Here is a 14,017-nt window from a genome sequence, read left to right on the forward strand (position 1 = left end):
GACCGGCTACAAATCTCTAATTGCAACGAATTGCCTATCTCTGATAGTTAAAAAGTTAGAAATTAGTTTACCAGCTTACTACCTAAGACAATTAACCGGCTTCCCGGTATCCAGCGATACTGGTAATAATGTGCCGCAAAAGCCATATTTTTACCCCAAAAAGCCTATTTTTGAAAATTTTCGAGTCTTCCCTAAAAAACCTGATATTTATTACGATTGAAGACGTCAATCCAAGTGGGGATTTTTACAGGTGTGGGTTATAAGGGGCCGTACACATTTCCTCACATAGGGAGCATTCACGTATGTACACGAGGGTAACTAAAGACTATTACAACAAAAAGGAGGCAAACGAATGAAATAAAATGGCATCATCTTGATTGGACCATAGAGTATAAGCATACAGGCTGTTGAAATGCCTCGTGAGACCAGTATTCAACACACCTATTGAGAAACCAATATACAGCATATGTACCTTGCGCCCGCGCCGCGCAGACTTGCTAACGCCGTTCAAATCAAGCGCGTAGGCTGGCAGGTCACGTGACAAGACGAACACATCCGGGCACCACGCGACCACGCGGGTCGTTCCGGCGTGCTGCCGTTTGTGCTCGCCGCTCGCTCGTAGGGGCATGTTTTGTGTTGTATTTATTTCAAAATCGCTGCTTCAAACTCGTGTTTGGGTTGACTTGTGATCGTAGCTTTTGGCACCGCTGGCAGCACAATTTCCAGCCCTTCGTGTGCTTCGTGAAAAAGCGACCGCGCCGGGAACCCTGCTGGCTTTTCGTCATGACAGCACGTTGGACTTCACCGATGGAAGCTGCTGCGTCTTTTATCTACCGGAACCGCCTTACAAAAGAAGAAAGCGGTTACTGGAAGGCGTCGAGTCTTCGTTTTCAGGTAAGACCTGTAATAATGCGCAGGAATGCGCGCAATTTGCCACCACGCAAATTAACCACCTAGCACTAAGGCGAGAAGAAACGGAAGAGATGAGGCGCTGCCGCCATTGTGCACGGTTATTTCTGCGGTGGCAAAATGCACTCTACATTGAGTCACTAACTAGCTGGCCTGTCTGTGTTCACAGTGTATCCGTTGCGACGCGAACGCCGTGAAAATAATCTAAAATCATTGTTCGACGTGGTTGTGCACTGCTGCCTGCACGCATGTTTTTCGTCGCTATCCGCTCGCAGCGGTTTGACGATAGTGCACGCAACTTGACCTGTTTAGCGTTGCATTATGTGCTGCGCGTACACGCGTCGATACAATTTCTTGAAGTGGCTTCGTAAGCTTTGAAGACACCTATGCGAGACGATTAAACCTGCTGTCGAGCTCTAGGGGTATGCTGTTTTCGCTCTGCATTCGACGCAGCTAACCCATGGCTGCCCGCCTCGGTGGCCAATAGTGCGCGTCATTCGGTCTCTGGCGCTGCATACTGCGCTACGCGAGTGCGCGTCAGGGCTCGGAATTTGATATACTCTGCTCGATACGACATCGAGTCGTGTTCGCTGCAGCGGACTGTGCGGCACCAGACCCGCCGCGGTGGCTCAGTGGTTGCGGCGCTTGGCTGCCGGACCCGATAGACGCGGCTTCGATACCTGCCGCGGCGGCCGAATTTTGATGGAGGCGAAATTCTAGAGGCCTGTGTACTGTGCGATGTCAGGGCACGTTAAAGACCCCAGGTGGTCGAAATTTCCGGAGCCCTTCACTACGGCGTCCCTTATAGTTCGGGACGTTAAACCCCAATAAACCAAACCAAACCAAGCGATACGCGCTACTGGCCACTGTGACGGGCGGTTAATCGCGTTGGAATCAAAGGCAGACTGAATACGTCGTCCTCCAAGGCTGAACTGTCGGTGCAATCGCCTCGCAGTGGTGTCTTACAAGCTCAAAAAGCCACATCCAGTAACAGGCTGTATGAACGCGTATTCGCGTAAATAGAGGAGTGATGCGGCTTCCCCAATGAGAAAACTGCCTGTTCGATCATTAGTGTAGCCGTAAAGTGCTTTTAGTGGCAGGCGACCGTGAAGAAAAATCATTGTTGGATGTTGAAGAATAACCAGTCCAAAAATAGGCTCGAGCGCTTTGCAGCCTTTTCAAACAGCCCTTTCAGATTAATTATTTCTGAAGAACCCTAAACAGTGCAGAGCTTATCGTGGATTCAAGTGTGAGCAAGTTAACTTTTGTCTGTTTAAACTTTGCTTTGTGTTTGTGTGAAACTGGCAATACGAATTCTTACCCATTAACACAGGCATTGTGGGTACTTCATCTTCTATAGATTGCACAGGTGAAATTCAAATTATGATGTTATGCAGGGGAAGTGCCTGCTGTCCAATGGTGAAGAGGTCTGAAAAGAGCTGTCACTGAAAAGGATGTCTCCGCTGTCCAACTGTGGGGCTGTCTTCCTTGTCTGTGCCCGTTCAACGTGTATTGCAGAACACATGTAAGTACTGAGTTTTCTAAAGTGCGTTTTTCTAGAACTCTGTGTTGAGATCAGTGTGTTGCACCAGTGTGCTTTGAACCAGTGTTGACGGCATATGTTGGCATTTCCCTTTGAAATAGTATATGTGTGTTTCTTCTCAATAAGGCGTCATCCAATACTGCAACTTTGATTCTGGATTTGAAGTGGCGGGCTACAGAGCAGCATTTTAAGGCAATATTGCAGCAGGAGGACAGCCTTGTTATCCTTCTACTGTAATACCTGTGTCACATAGCAGTTCTCCTAAACAGTTGTAGCAGTAGGATAACTTTCATTCTACTGTAACGCCAGTGTCGCATGACACTCCTCAGAGACCAATTGTAAGAGGCTGCGCAAAAGAAACCAGGATGAAAGGGAAGACACGTATACCAAAGGACGAGCGCTGAACTACCAACTGGTAGTTGGACGAGCGCTGAACTACCAGTTGGTACTTCAGCGCTCGTCCAACTACCAGTTGGTAGTTCAGCGCTCGTCCTGTGGTATATGTGTCTTCCATTTCGTCCTGGTTTCTTTTGCGCTGCCTCTTACAATGATGCTTAACCGACTAGCCCACACGGAGTTATTGATCCTCAGAGACCTTTCCAGCGAAGGCATCTGATTTCACTTGAGGGGCAAAATATGAAAGGCATTATAGTGCAGCTGAAATAGTAATTTAACTGTAAACCTTATGATTTTTGCCATTTCGGTGAGTATACTTGCTCTAATTCACATATATTTGTCTAGGAGATTGTAGCGACCTGGTTGACTCAGATTTTTGGCTTGCTACCTGATGGCATGGCTAAACAACTCGAAAAGAATAGGATATAAGACGTGAATGCATGCTGCACTAAGTGTTTACATTCCACATTATATGGGTTGCACTGTATATACTCAGAAATAGAAAGGAGCCAAGTACAAAGAAAAGCAAACCAAACAACAAAGAGGTAAAATGCGAAATGTTACCCTCTTTTTCTCATGCACTTAGCAGCAGTGGTCATAGTGAAAAATAGCATAGCAATTAAGAAGCACTTGGCTTGTAACATGTGCACCTTTTTGGAAATACTAGAGTGTAGTTGGGCTTTTGCCATTCTAAGAAACTGGCTTGTCTGGCATGGCTCTGCATCTTGATGTGACTAATTGCATCATGTTTTGTTATGAAGGCTAGTGCGTTTTAGTGCTGGTTATTGCATCACTATTTCTACTTCCTCTGTCTACTAGTGAGTCGTCAGTTTGTGTTACACTTCCTTCTTTATCACATTTAAATTTTTTAGGTATTGCACATTTCAGTGTTGTGTCAAGGGCATGTGGAAAAGCTGGAATTACAGAATTGCTCTTAGCAATCCCAGCCTCTTGTGTGATATACAGGCAGTGCTCCTACTGTTGCATACTATTTTTATTTTTGAATATTTGCTATTACACACACTAATCTGTGATTTTCATCAGCATGAAATCATTTTCCTAAATGATTTGTGCAGTTAACGTTATATAAAGGCAAAGTACACAATTACCGTTCTCACTTCTTTCTTACATCGAAACCTACTACTATTGCATGACACCATCATTGTGAGGGTGTAAGTTTTGTGTTTATTTGAAACAACTACATGATTTCTGACTTGCATGCTTCAACAGGCATGAAAGCATAGTACCATATGACACTATGCAATCAACAAATGCAATTCGATCTTGGCCGCGCCGGTGTAATGTCGATGGAGGCAACATCTAGAAGCCCGTGTACTGTGCGATGTATGTGCACATTAAAGAACCCGAAGTGGCCAAAATTTCCGGAGCCCTTCACTACGGTGTTCCTCAAAGCCTGAGTCGCTTTGACGTTAAACCCGCAATTAACGTCTCATTCCTGGCTGTGACTATAGCATAGAAATTTTTTCCTGTGTTCTGTTTCCTGCAGGTGCATTCATTTATTGTTTCGAGATTGAAAAGGCTGTGTACAAACTCTGGACGGAATCCAGAAGGATGCAGTATTTCTGAAGCGGGCCACCACAACTGTGTGGTGAAGAGAAGCAGTGGTACAGCGCAGCTTCATTGGCAACTGCTCAGGAGAAGGATATTGGAAGGCAAGGAAAAGGCTCTACAGAAGGCACTCACGCAAGTGAAAATGGATGCACTCACAGGTGATTACTGGTTTTAGCTGGATTTAGCACAGAAGTATATATTCGCTCCGTCAGTGTATTCGTGAATTGCAACTCAGGATTTGTTAGTGGTTTATTAGGAATCACAAAACAAAGGGTAATAACAAATGTATGGGATGGAAGCTAGTGATCAATTCACTGTAGGTATGTCATCATGTGAAGGTTTGTGTAGAAGAGGTTAATTGATGGGCATAGTTTGTAGCTGATGTGAGGGACAGTATAAACAGCTTAAATGGCGAGGTTCTGAGACCAATGGGGCAGTGCATGAGCAGAAAAACTAGCCAGGAATTAACAAATTTTCATGAATGCTCAGCTGTCATGCTTTAGAAATAAGGCTGTTGGTATTTGGCAGCCATGTGCTGTGAAGCTCGGTATTTTAAAAGTGTTGAGGCCTAAGGGATCTGATTCAGTGTTGGCATTCATGGGTGCTGTCACATTAGCCATCCTCCTTTAATGCAAATAGCAGCATTTGCTAGTTGTCTTTGCAATGGGATCATTGTAGCAGTGTATATCATAATATATAATTTTTCTCCCTTAATCTTCAGGCACTGTCGCTACACACAAATGGATTCAAGCTGCCATCAAGGCAATGAAAGAAATTCGACTTTCTCGGAAAAGATGCACGCTATGACGCGAGGGGCCTCCAGTGTGACTCATTCGCTGCTTTTGTCTACTAATAAAGCTAAGGTTGCTCTTAGGCAAATGTGAGCATTTTTTTTTGTTCTTTCAATACGTACTTGCTCTTCGTGCTTGTCAAGAACATGAATCATGTAATACTTATTTGCATGCTGCTACGTACATACTACCGTGCTCAAATTTGAGAGAACCCTGTGAGTTCTTGCCGAATTTTGCCAAACTGCATGCGGGCGCCGCCTGACGAAGCAATCCTGTTGTCGAGACCGATGCCCATATGCAATATGGCACGTTTCAGCATGCACTTGCATTGGTTTCTTAATTTTGCTCACGATAGTATGCCCAAACATTGAACATCACTATGAAGACATGTTAGGTAAGAAATTTGTTTCTGGATGGTTCACCCTTCCTTTGACATCATCATCCCGGAATGCTACACCAACCGCACCAGGAAACAGTAAACCAAAGCACACCAGACCTGGTATCAGCCGGCTGGGTCACACCAGATGAGAACACACTATGCCATGTCACAGAACTCATTTCTGAAACCCTGGTCTCGAAACACCAGGAAGGGTAATTCGCCAATTTTCTTTTGTGCGAGTGTATCGCAGTGTTGTGATTTTGAGATCACCACACGCACATAGCGGATGCACTATGTAGCTCGGAACACTGTGACAAGGTAATAAACAACCAGTAAACTTTCGACTGGATGTATTTAGATCTTTTAATAAACAGTCAGTTAAATGTGAACTGCAGGTCAATTAAATAAAAATGCCAAGTAATAAACTGGCAATTAAATGTGAACTGCAGGTTTATAAACAAACAGTTAAATATATATTGCCAGTCAATAAAATCTCGATTTAGATCTATTGAGTCAAAATTAATAAACTGCCAATTGGAATACGGTGGCCAATTTTAAATTGAAACTCAACACAAAAAAGTCTATAAACTGTCAATTAAACCACAAAAGAGTTCATAATAAACTGGCAATTAAATGTTAACTTAATATGAATTCAGTGTTAATTGACATGCAATTAAATGTGAACTGCAGGTATATAAACAGTCAGTTAAATATGTATTGCCAGTCAATAAAATCTCAATTTGGATCTATCGAGTTAAGTTAATAAACAGCCAATTGGAATACGGTGGACAATTTTAAATTGAAACTCAACAAAAAAAGTCTATAAGCTCTCAATTAAACCGCAATACAATTTATTGCCGAGAGTCAATAAGTATTTAATTAAAACTGGGTAGAAATTTTTGTAAGGGGAGGGATCCCCAACCGGGGCCATCGCAGGCCCCGGCGCCGTTAGGCTTAGCGCCACCGCGGCGTGACGAAGACTTGAAATGCCCGAAAAGTGGTGAAAAATTGGCCCCACCTTTACAAACGTGGTGTAGACGGGTGCCGCTGAGGTTCCTGGAGACGATGGTACCAGGCTTACAGGGGGAAAATTTGATGTATCGCAATTGATTGCGATCTATCACGGAGCCGACGAGCGTCCGACAGGAGGGACGAGCGTCACCGACGCTCGTCCCTCCTTTCCGGGGAAAGTAACTGAGCCACATCTCGGTGTACTCGTCAACCGCTTCCTAAAGGGGTACAGAGCCTGGGCAGGAAAACAACTTAATGTGCATATGTCGTCAGTTGGAATCCCAGTCGCTAGAAATAGTAAGACACCACGCTGTCCGCTGTACAACGAGCGGTTGCGCTGCACTTATGGTACGAATGTAGTCAGGAAAACTGGCGGCATATTGAGGTCAGCCAGTGGCTAATATACTTACATATACCAACGAACTTGTGCCAGCTGGAATTACCTTCCCCACGACATCGCAGGTATTTCTGATAACAATGCATTTCGTCAAGTCCTTAATGTTTCTTTCTGAGTATGTGTCGTTTATTACTGTATAAAAATTGCCTTTCACTGTCTACACACTGTTTTAATATATCCCTACTGCATTCTAATCTTATTGCCTTCCTGTGTTTTCAATTTGTCATGTATTCCTGGTTTATTTTTGTTTTCTCTTGTTGCTGTTTAGAGTGAAAATTTTATGTATTCCCACTCCCCTCTGTAATGCCTTCGGGCCCTGAGGGTACAATAAATAAATAAATAAATAAATAAATAAATAAATAAATAAATAAATAGACATGTATAGGATTGTACTCAATTGTACACATACAATTGTATTTTTGAAGCATCAGAAAAGATGTCAGAATTTTTGGCGTTCGCTAGGGAGCTCCTTTTTTTAATCATTGCGGTATTGACTGTGCGCCGTATTAGTTCGATTTTTATGTAATGGCAGGTTATGATGATGGGCAAATCTAAAGCGGTTGGGATTTTCATCTGTCAGCGATAAATGTGATGAAAATTTGTGTTTTAAATAGCAGTTCAAGCGAAGGCGGTAATATTGTATCATATTTGGTCTCTTAACGGAAGGAGAACAGAAGACATGTACAACGGAGTTACATCAGTATCTCGACTACTGCTAGAAATGATACAGAGTGCTTGAGTTATTTTGTAAGTGTTGAAGTGAAATGGTGTGAGATAGATATGTCAGCCACTGTGAGGTATTCAACATAAATGACTATGAATAAAGGAAAACAGGGAATAGTCAGTGTATGTAGGTTGAATCATCCACCAGCTTTTACAAAGATCCTAATTCCATATGATCTTTTATTTGAAGCAGATCTACACGAGCGATGAATTTTAATAGGTAGCCCAACTCGACACCTATGCTACTCAACTTTTTCTTTACCACCCCACACAAAGGATGCTAGAATATCAGTCAGGCCGACAGCTGACAAACTTTAATTCGCTGTTATAGAAACTACTGTTATTTTTTGCTGCTCGGAGATTGAGCCCTGTGTTAAACTTCTGATTCTTCAATGTTCTTATGTTTTTATGTTTGAATTAACCACTCACTGAAGCACGAATACTCTGAAAGAACAGCGTTAATGGATTTTAGGTATGATGTCAACTTACTTTAAGAGGCGTAAAATTACCTGCGATGGTTGGCATGGCAACGCTTCTGTCGGGAGTCGAAGGTCAGCCACTGGCTTAAAAAGCTTGACACAAACTAAAACCTGGAATGGTTTTTCCCCTCTGTACACAAAGAAGAATAAAATTTTTTGGCCCTCGAACCAGGCAGCCCATCGAACCAATCTAGTAACTCGGGACAGTACCCTTTACGCCCTCACTGAAACACTGGTACATTATTCGCTTCTTTCTCAGTGAACGCTTTGGAGAGCTAGCGCTCGACAATGGATTCTGAGCCATTGTGAAGTTTAGCTAAGCTCCCGGCTTTAGTCTTAGCGTGAAGAAGCTAATGCTACTCAGGTATGGCAGGTCGAGGGATTAGTTTACAGCCACAACAGAAAGGGAGCTTTACTTCGTTTTATTTAACGGCCATGTGCCACGGTACTTCTGCTTCTTGAGCGACATGCAAGACAAACAAGAAGTCGGAAGTCATTTAAACCAAAGGAACTCTGGATACAAACTGTGCCACTTTTTACATGTTAAAGGAAATGGTAAAAGAAAAATTAATCCCTCGAACCATTTTCTTTCTTACCATTTTAACTGCAGGCTGTGAATCTGTTTAGTTCCATAAAGTTGCAGCTTGGACATGTGCTGCATAATAAATTGTTTCAAGTTAACGCTCGTGTGTTCCTGTCTCAGTGTATCTTCCTCGTCTGGTTGTGCGTTGAAACTTACTAGTCTTCTTAGTTCCAGTAACGCTAACTCGCTTTACTGGATTGAAAGCCCTGCAAAATAGAAATGGAAACTGTTTTTTTGGAACTGTTTTGGCGCGCTCGTATACTTAACGCACTCGCAATTTAGACGGCCAAAAAGTACGATTTTTGCACTTGCTTGAATAACCCACTCCTTTATTTTTGCACGCAGTCGGCTTGCAACGAGACTGAAAGCAAGGAGGCGCCCTTTTTTAGGCACTGAAAGAACTGCGCAATATTATAAAGCATTAGCTATTGTCTCTCTAGGCTACTCTACCGCACCATACGAGATGGACAGCCAATAAGAAGGCTCCGCAATAAATCCGAGAAGCAATAAAAACCACACTTGATCGTAACGGTTTTTTATTTTGTTTTTTGAAGCGATAGCTCCACTCTACTAGGTAAATCCAGGTATCGCCGTGTGTGCAACATGACCTTCGGGAGAGCTGCCCACCAGTAGCGCATCACTTAACCGCCCCACCACTATGCCAGGAGTGGTATGAGGACTCCCAGGGGCCCATGAATGTAGAGTGACCAGTTGTGCGTATATGGAAATTAACCCACTAAGCCATCGCGTCATAATGTTAAGGCGGCGCTTAAGTGTCCATTTTTCTGTTCAGTCCTCCATATTAAGGGTAGATCAACATGTCACTGTGGATTTTACATTGAATGCGGCGAGTTCTGCTGGAGTAAACTGACTAGAGATCCCCTACGATCCTCCTGCCCCCTTCCCTACCCCTCCACGAGAGGCATGGGAGACTGCCCTCCTCAACTGCTCCTCGCTTGAGTCCCAAAGGGCTCTGGTGAAACGGGCGAGAGACGGGGCCTCGTCACGCGGTGTGCCGGACTAGGGACGCCGGCCATGCAACGGGGCCGCTCTGTGGCTCCCAAGCTCTATTTCACCAAATAAAAGTTTTCACCACCACCACCCTACGCTCCTTGGTTTCGGTGGCTGTTGGATTCCGTCATGTATGCGATAACCTGCACTTATTCTCCCGTAAAGGTGCAGTGAAGAGGAACCTGAACTCGTCTTTTTACCGCTGGAACTCGATCTACATGTTCCCAGCATTCTTAGAAACTTCGATTCACTGCCCTGTGTGGCCGATTTCCCTAATTAAATCCGTTTAACGTCCGGCTCGCCCCTTAAATTTTTTAAATTCTTCACGTACGGTGAGCGGAGTCGACCAACGCACGGAGTGCCTTTCAGCCAGCTCCGTGGAGGCTCGCCGCTCTGCCATCTGCGGAGTAATATGTAGTAATTCGTAGTAGCAAATAGTTCGCGAGTATTTTTATTTCTGCGGGCTTATTTTGCGGCCATATTATGTGTAAATGGAACTAATTATTCACGAAAACCTAAAAAACAAAATAAAGTCAAAGCAAAGCCTCCACGGAGCTGGCTGAAAGGCAACCGTTGGCCGACTCCGCCCAGCGTACGGGGAGAATTAAAAAAAGGCGGGCGTTAATCCGATTTAATTAGGAAACTCGGCCACACAGGGCAATAATTAGAAGTTTCTAAAAATGCTCGGAACGCGTAGATCGAGTTCCCGCGGCAAAAAGAAGAGTTCAGATTCCTCTTCACGGCCCCTTTAACTCATATCCTTTGATACGCTTAGTGAATTATACGTGTTGGCTCAAGATGGCGTTTAGGCTTTGCTCTCGAGCACGGCAACCATTTTGAACAGTGCTTTTCTGTATTATTTAGAAAGTGAGTCGTACTGTGGAAGTCTGGGTTTAAGGCTAATGAGAGTTTAACGTCGCAAAGCGACTCAGGCTATGAGGGGCGCAGTAGTGAAGAGATCTGAAAGTTTTGCCACCGGGGGTTCTTTAACGTGCACTGATATCGCACACTTCATGTGCCTCTAGGATTTCGCTACATCAAAGTGCGACTGCTGCGGCCGGGATAGAACCCGCGTCTTTCGGGTCAGTTTTTGAGCACCACCTCCACTGAGCCATCAGGGCGGTTGTATCAGGAAAGTATTCATTGCCATTTTGCGATTCCAAATTTTTTCTGCACATTTTACTCCGCGCAATGAGTGAGCCCCTGCAGTCTTCAGATCTTTTCAGAAATAAAGTGCGTTCATTATTCGGGTAAGTACGGTGTAAGCGCAGGCAAGGTAAAAATTTTCAGGGGGCACTTTGACTGTCTAAGGTGGGTAGAGGCGGAAGCGTTTTCCGCACCACCTTCGCTGTTTCTGTGGCACCGGGGGCGTCACATATAATTGAGTAGTAATTACTAAGTGATGATAAATCACTAATTAATGGTTAATTACTGATTAATGCCGGAATACTAATTAACTGCTAATTAATGACGCTTAAGTTTCGCCTTTAGGAGTGGAACGCGACAGCGCGTGGTAGCGCTGCCAGGGAGTCCACGGAACACCCCCCGTTCAGCGCGATGACTTGCCCTTTGAACTGAACGCTTTTTGAGGAAAGGAAATGGCGCAGTAATTCTCTGTCATCTCGGTGGACACCTGAACCGCGCCGTAGAGGAGCCGTAATGAAGAAAATGAAAATTGTATTTGAGGAAAGGAAATTACGCAGTAACTGTGTCACAAAATTCAGGGGGCACTTTTTTTACCTAAAGTGTGGTCACTGATGCCCCTAAGAGTGGAACGCGACAGCGTCTTGCAACGCTGCCAAGGAGTCCATAGAACGCCATCGCCCATTCGGTTCTACGCCTCGCTCGTCAGTAAATTGGTTTTTGAGGAAAGGAAATGTATCTTTCTCTCATTTGTCGGTGGACACCTAAACCTCGCGGGAAGGGAATGGAGGAGGATGAGAGTGAGTGAAGACACCGTATTCACTAGACGCGTCTTTGTTCATTCCAAACCATCGAGCAGGCATGGCGGAGTGGATAGCATGCTCGTCTCTCACGCCGAAGACCGGGGTTCGATTCCTGAGCTGGACCAAATTCTTAATCGGTTTATTTATTTATATGGCCTGACTAGTAAAGCTAATTAGGCTAACTGGGTAATTAAGCAATTAACTGAGCTCAGTACCACTTAATTGGAGCATCACTATACGATCCCTTCAATTGGTTGCATGGTTACTAGCCGAAGTACAATTGGCCCCGTTTGAAATTCGCGCACTGTGACGTCACGACCGTTTCCACCAATTGAAAAGCGTGACATTTTCTGTCGACAACTGCTGCTTACAACGATGAGACATTAAAGGCTTCCGCCTTAAAATTGACATGGAAACCTTCGAATTCCTCACTCTATACTTTTCTCCACATGTCGGCACATTTTATTTTTTCTCGTTCATGGGCTTCAAAATTCAGCATTTTGGAAAGAAAATCTCGCCATACAAACTGAGAACACCGCTTTGACTGCGCCTTTGCTTCTTTTGACGATGGCAGCTCTTCTGTCAGCATGAAAAAATAAAAATGCGACGGACCAAGGGTGTAGCGGTCAGTAAAGTTTGTGTAGAATAGTAAGATAGTTCCTAAAAAATGGATATTTCATTTTAGAGCCAAGCTCTTTGGCGCCCGTTTCTGCGTTTCGCGGCGTCGCTGTTGCCGTCGCCGTTGAGTGTTTTAACCAGCAGTGGAGACTTTAGTCGCGCTTTAAGCTGCGCAACCAATGGAACGGGAGCTTTGAAAGCAGAGGAAAGGCGCATAACTACCCTCTTAGAACAGTGCACACCTCAATTGTGCTTTAAAGGGCAACTGAAGCGGTTTCAGAATTCCATGAGTTTAAGGGAGCCGAATGAGCTAAATGTGCTGGTAAAGCCTGCGAAATCGTTCTAGCATTTAAAATGGTGGCGTATTCGTCGTCGGCGTTCAGGCTTCTCTGAAGTGCACAGCGACGGGCAGAGACCCCGATAATGACGTCACGTATGACGGCACTGCGTTCCCAGCGAACAAAGGGTTATTCCTTGGAAGAAAACCGACGGTGAACCGAAGGTGAAGCTCACAATGCATTGTTCGGCGCCATCTGATGACGCACAGCGGCATGCATGCGTAAGCAGCGGACATCTGAAGTTTCGGCGATAACGACGTCACTGCCGAGTTTCTTGCTTGCGCCGGAACCAAGGCTAGTTTGATTCTTAGTGACAGCAAAACAGCAATCTGCAACATCGGAAAGGGCAGGGTCTCGCCAGAAACGGCTCGAATTCTGTCCGCAGCCAAAATTGATCGCAAGATCACCTTAATTTGGGTCCCAGCACACACATCCGTCCCCGGTAACGAGGCGGCCCACATGTTAGCCCGAGATCTCTACTTCCGGGTAACTGTAGAGCCACCCGACCCCCAGGGGATGGACGAACGTTTGCAAACATACGCGGAAATCGCCGTGCACTACAGGCTAGGCAGGCGTCTAATGCCACCACCAGATCCAAACTTAACCAATACAGAGGCCATCGCCTGGCGACGATTACAGGCCGGAAATTTCGTTAACCCTGTCTGATTATTTCTAACCACGTTAGACGATAAAAAAGGTGACAAATGTAAGACCTGCGGAGCGAGGGGGACCCTCGATCATATAATTTGGCAATGCCCTGGATCCCCGGGTGCTGAGGACAATATTAAGAGTAGAGAAGCCTGGGAGGCCCTTCTGCGAAGCGAGGTCCCCGCCGACCAGAAACGAGCTGTCCGCCTGGCGGCTGAAGCCGCGAAGAGACAATGTATCTTCGCCAGTCTTTAGTCGCGGAGGTCCCGTCCCCCGTCCCCTAGGCCTGCGTGCCAGGGACGGGGAGTAGGGGGCCTCCTACATCGGTGGAAATAAAAGTTGTTATCAATCAATCAATCTTCGCACTCCTCCAACGTAATGAGGAGAAGCCTGAACATCGTCACGGTTTTAATCGACGATTATGTCACCATTTTAAATGCTAGTGCAAAAATACTTTGCATTGTTTTAGTAGAAGCTTGATAGATTCTAATTCTTGAATAGCCTCGAATTCTCAAAAAACCGTTTCAGCTTCCCTTTCAGCTATGTGGCGCTAGTGAGAGATGTGCGCTGCATTTGTTGGCATTGGCAACATTGCACCATTTTAAGGAAAGGAAATGCGCATAACTGGCTCCCTGGGCGAGTGGACGCATGATTCGCGCTTATAGTTGCGTGG

At 45.0% G+C, this 14,017-nt stretch overlaps 1 long non-coding RNA gene across 1 annotated transcript; it reads left to right on the forward strand.

Annotated features, from left to right (window-relative positions):
- Positions 1 to 2,311: 2,311 nt before the first annotated feature.
- Positions 2,312 to 5,298, forward strand: LOC149338421 (uncharacterized). The gene is made up of 3 exons (XR_016283733.1): positions 2,312 to 2,434; positions 4,356 to 4,578; positions 5,142 to 5,298. It is a non-coding gene; the product is annotated as an uncharacterized LOC149338421 (long non-coding RNA).
- The last annotated feature ends 8,719 nt before the right edge of the window (positions 5,299 to 14,017 follow it).

Source organism: Amblyomma mixtum, chromosome 6, assembly GCF_055824585.1.
Source record: "Amblyomma mixtum isolate Tamu chromosome 6, ASM5582458v1, whole genome shotgun sequence".
Lineage (NCBI taxonomy): Eukaryota > Metazoa > Arthropoda > Arachnida > Ixodida > Ixodidae > Amblyomma > Amblyomma mixtum.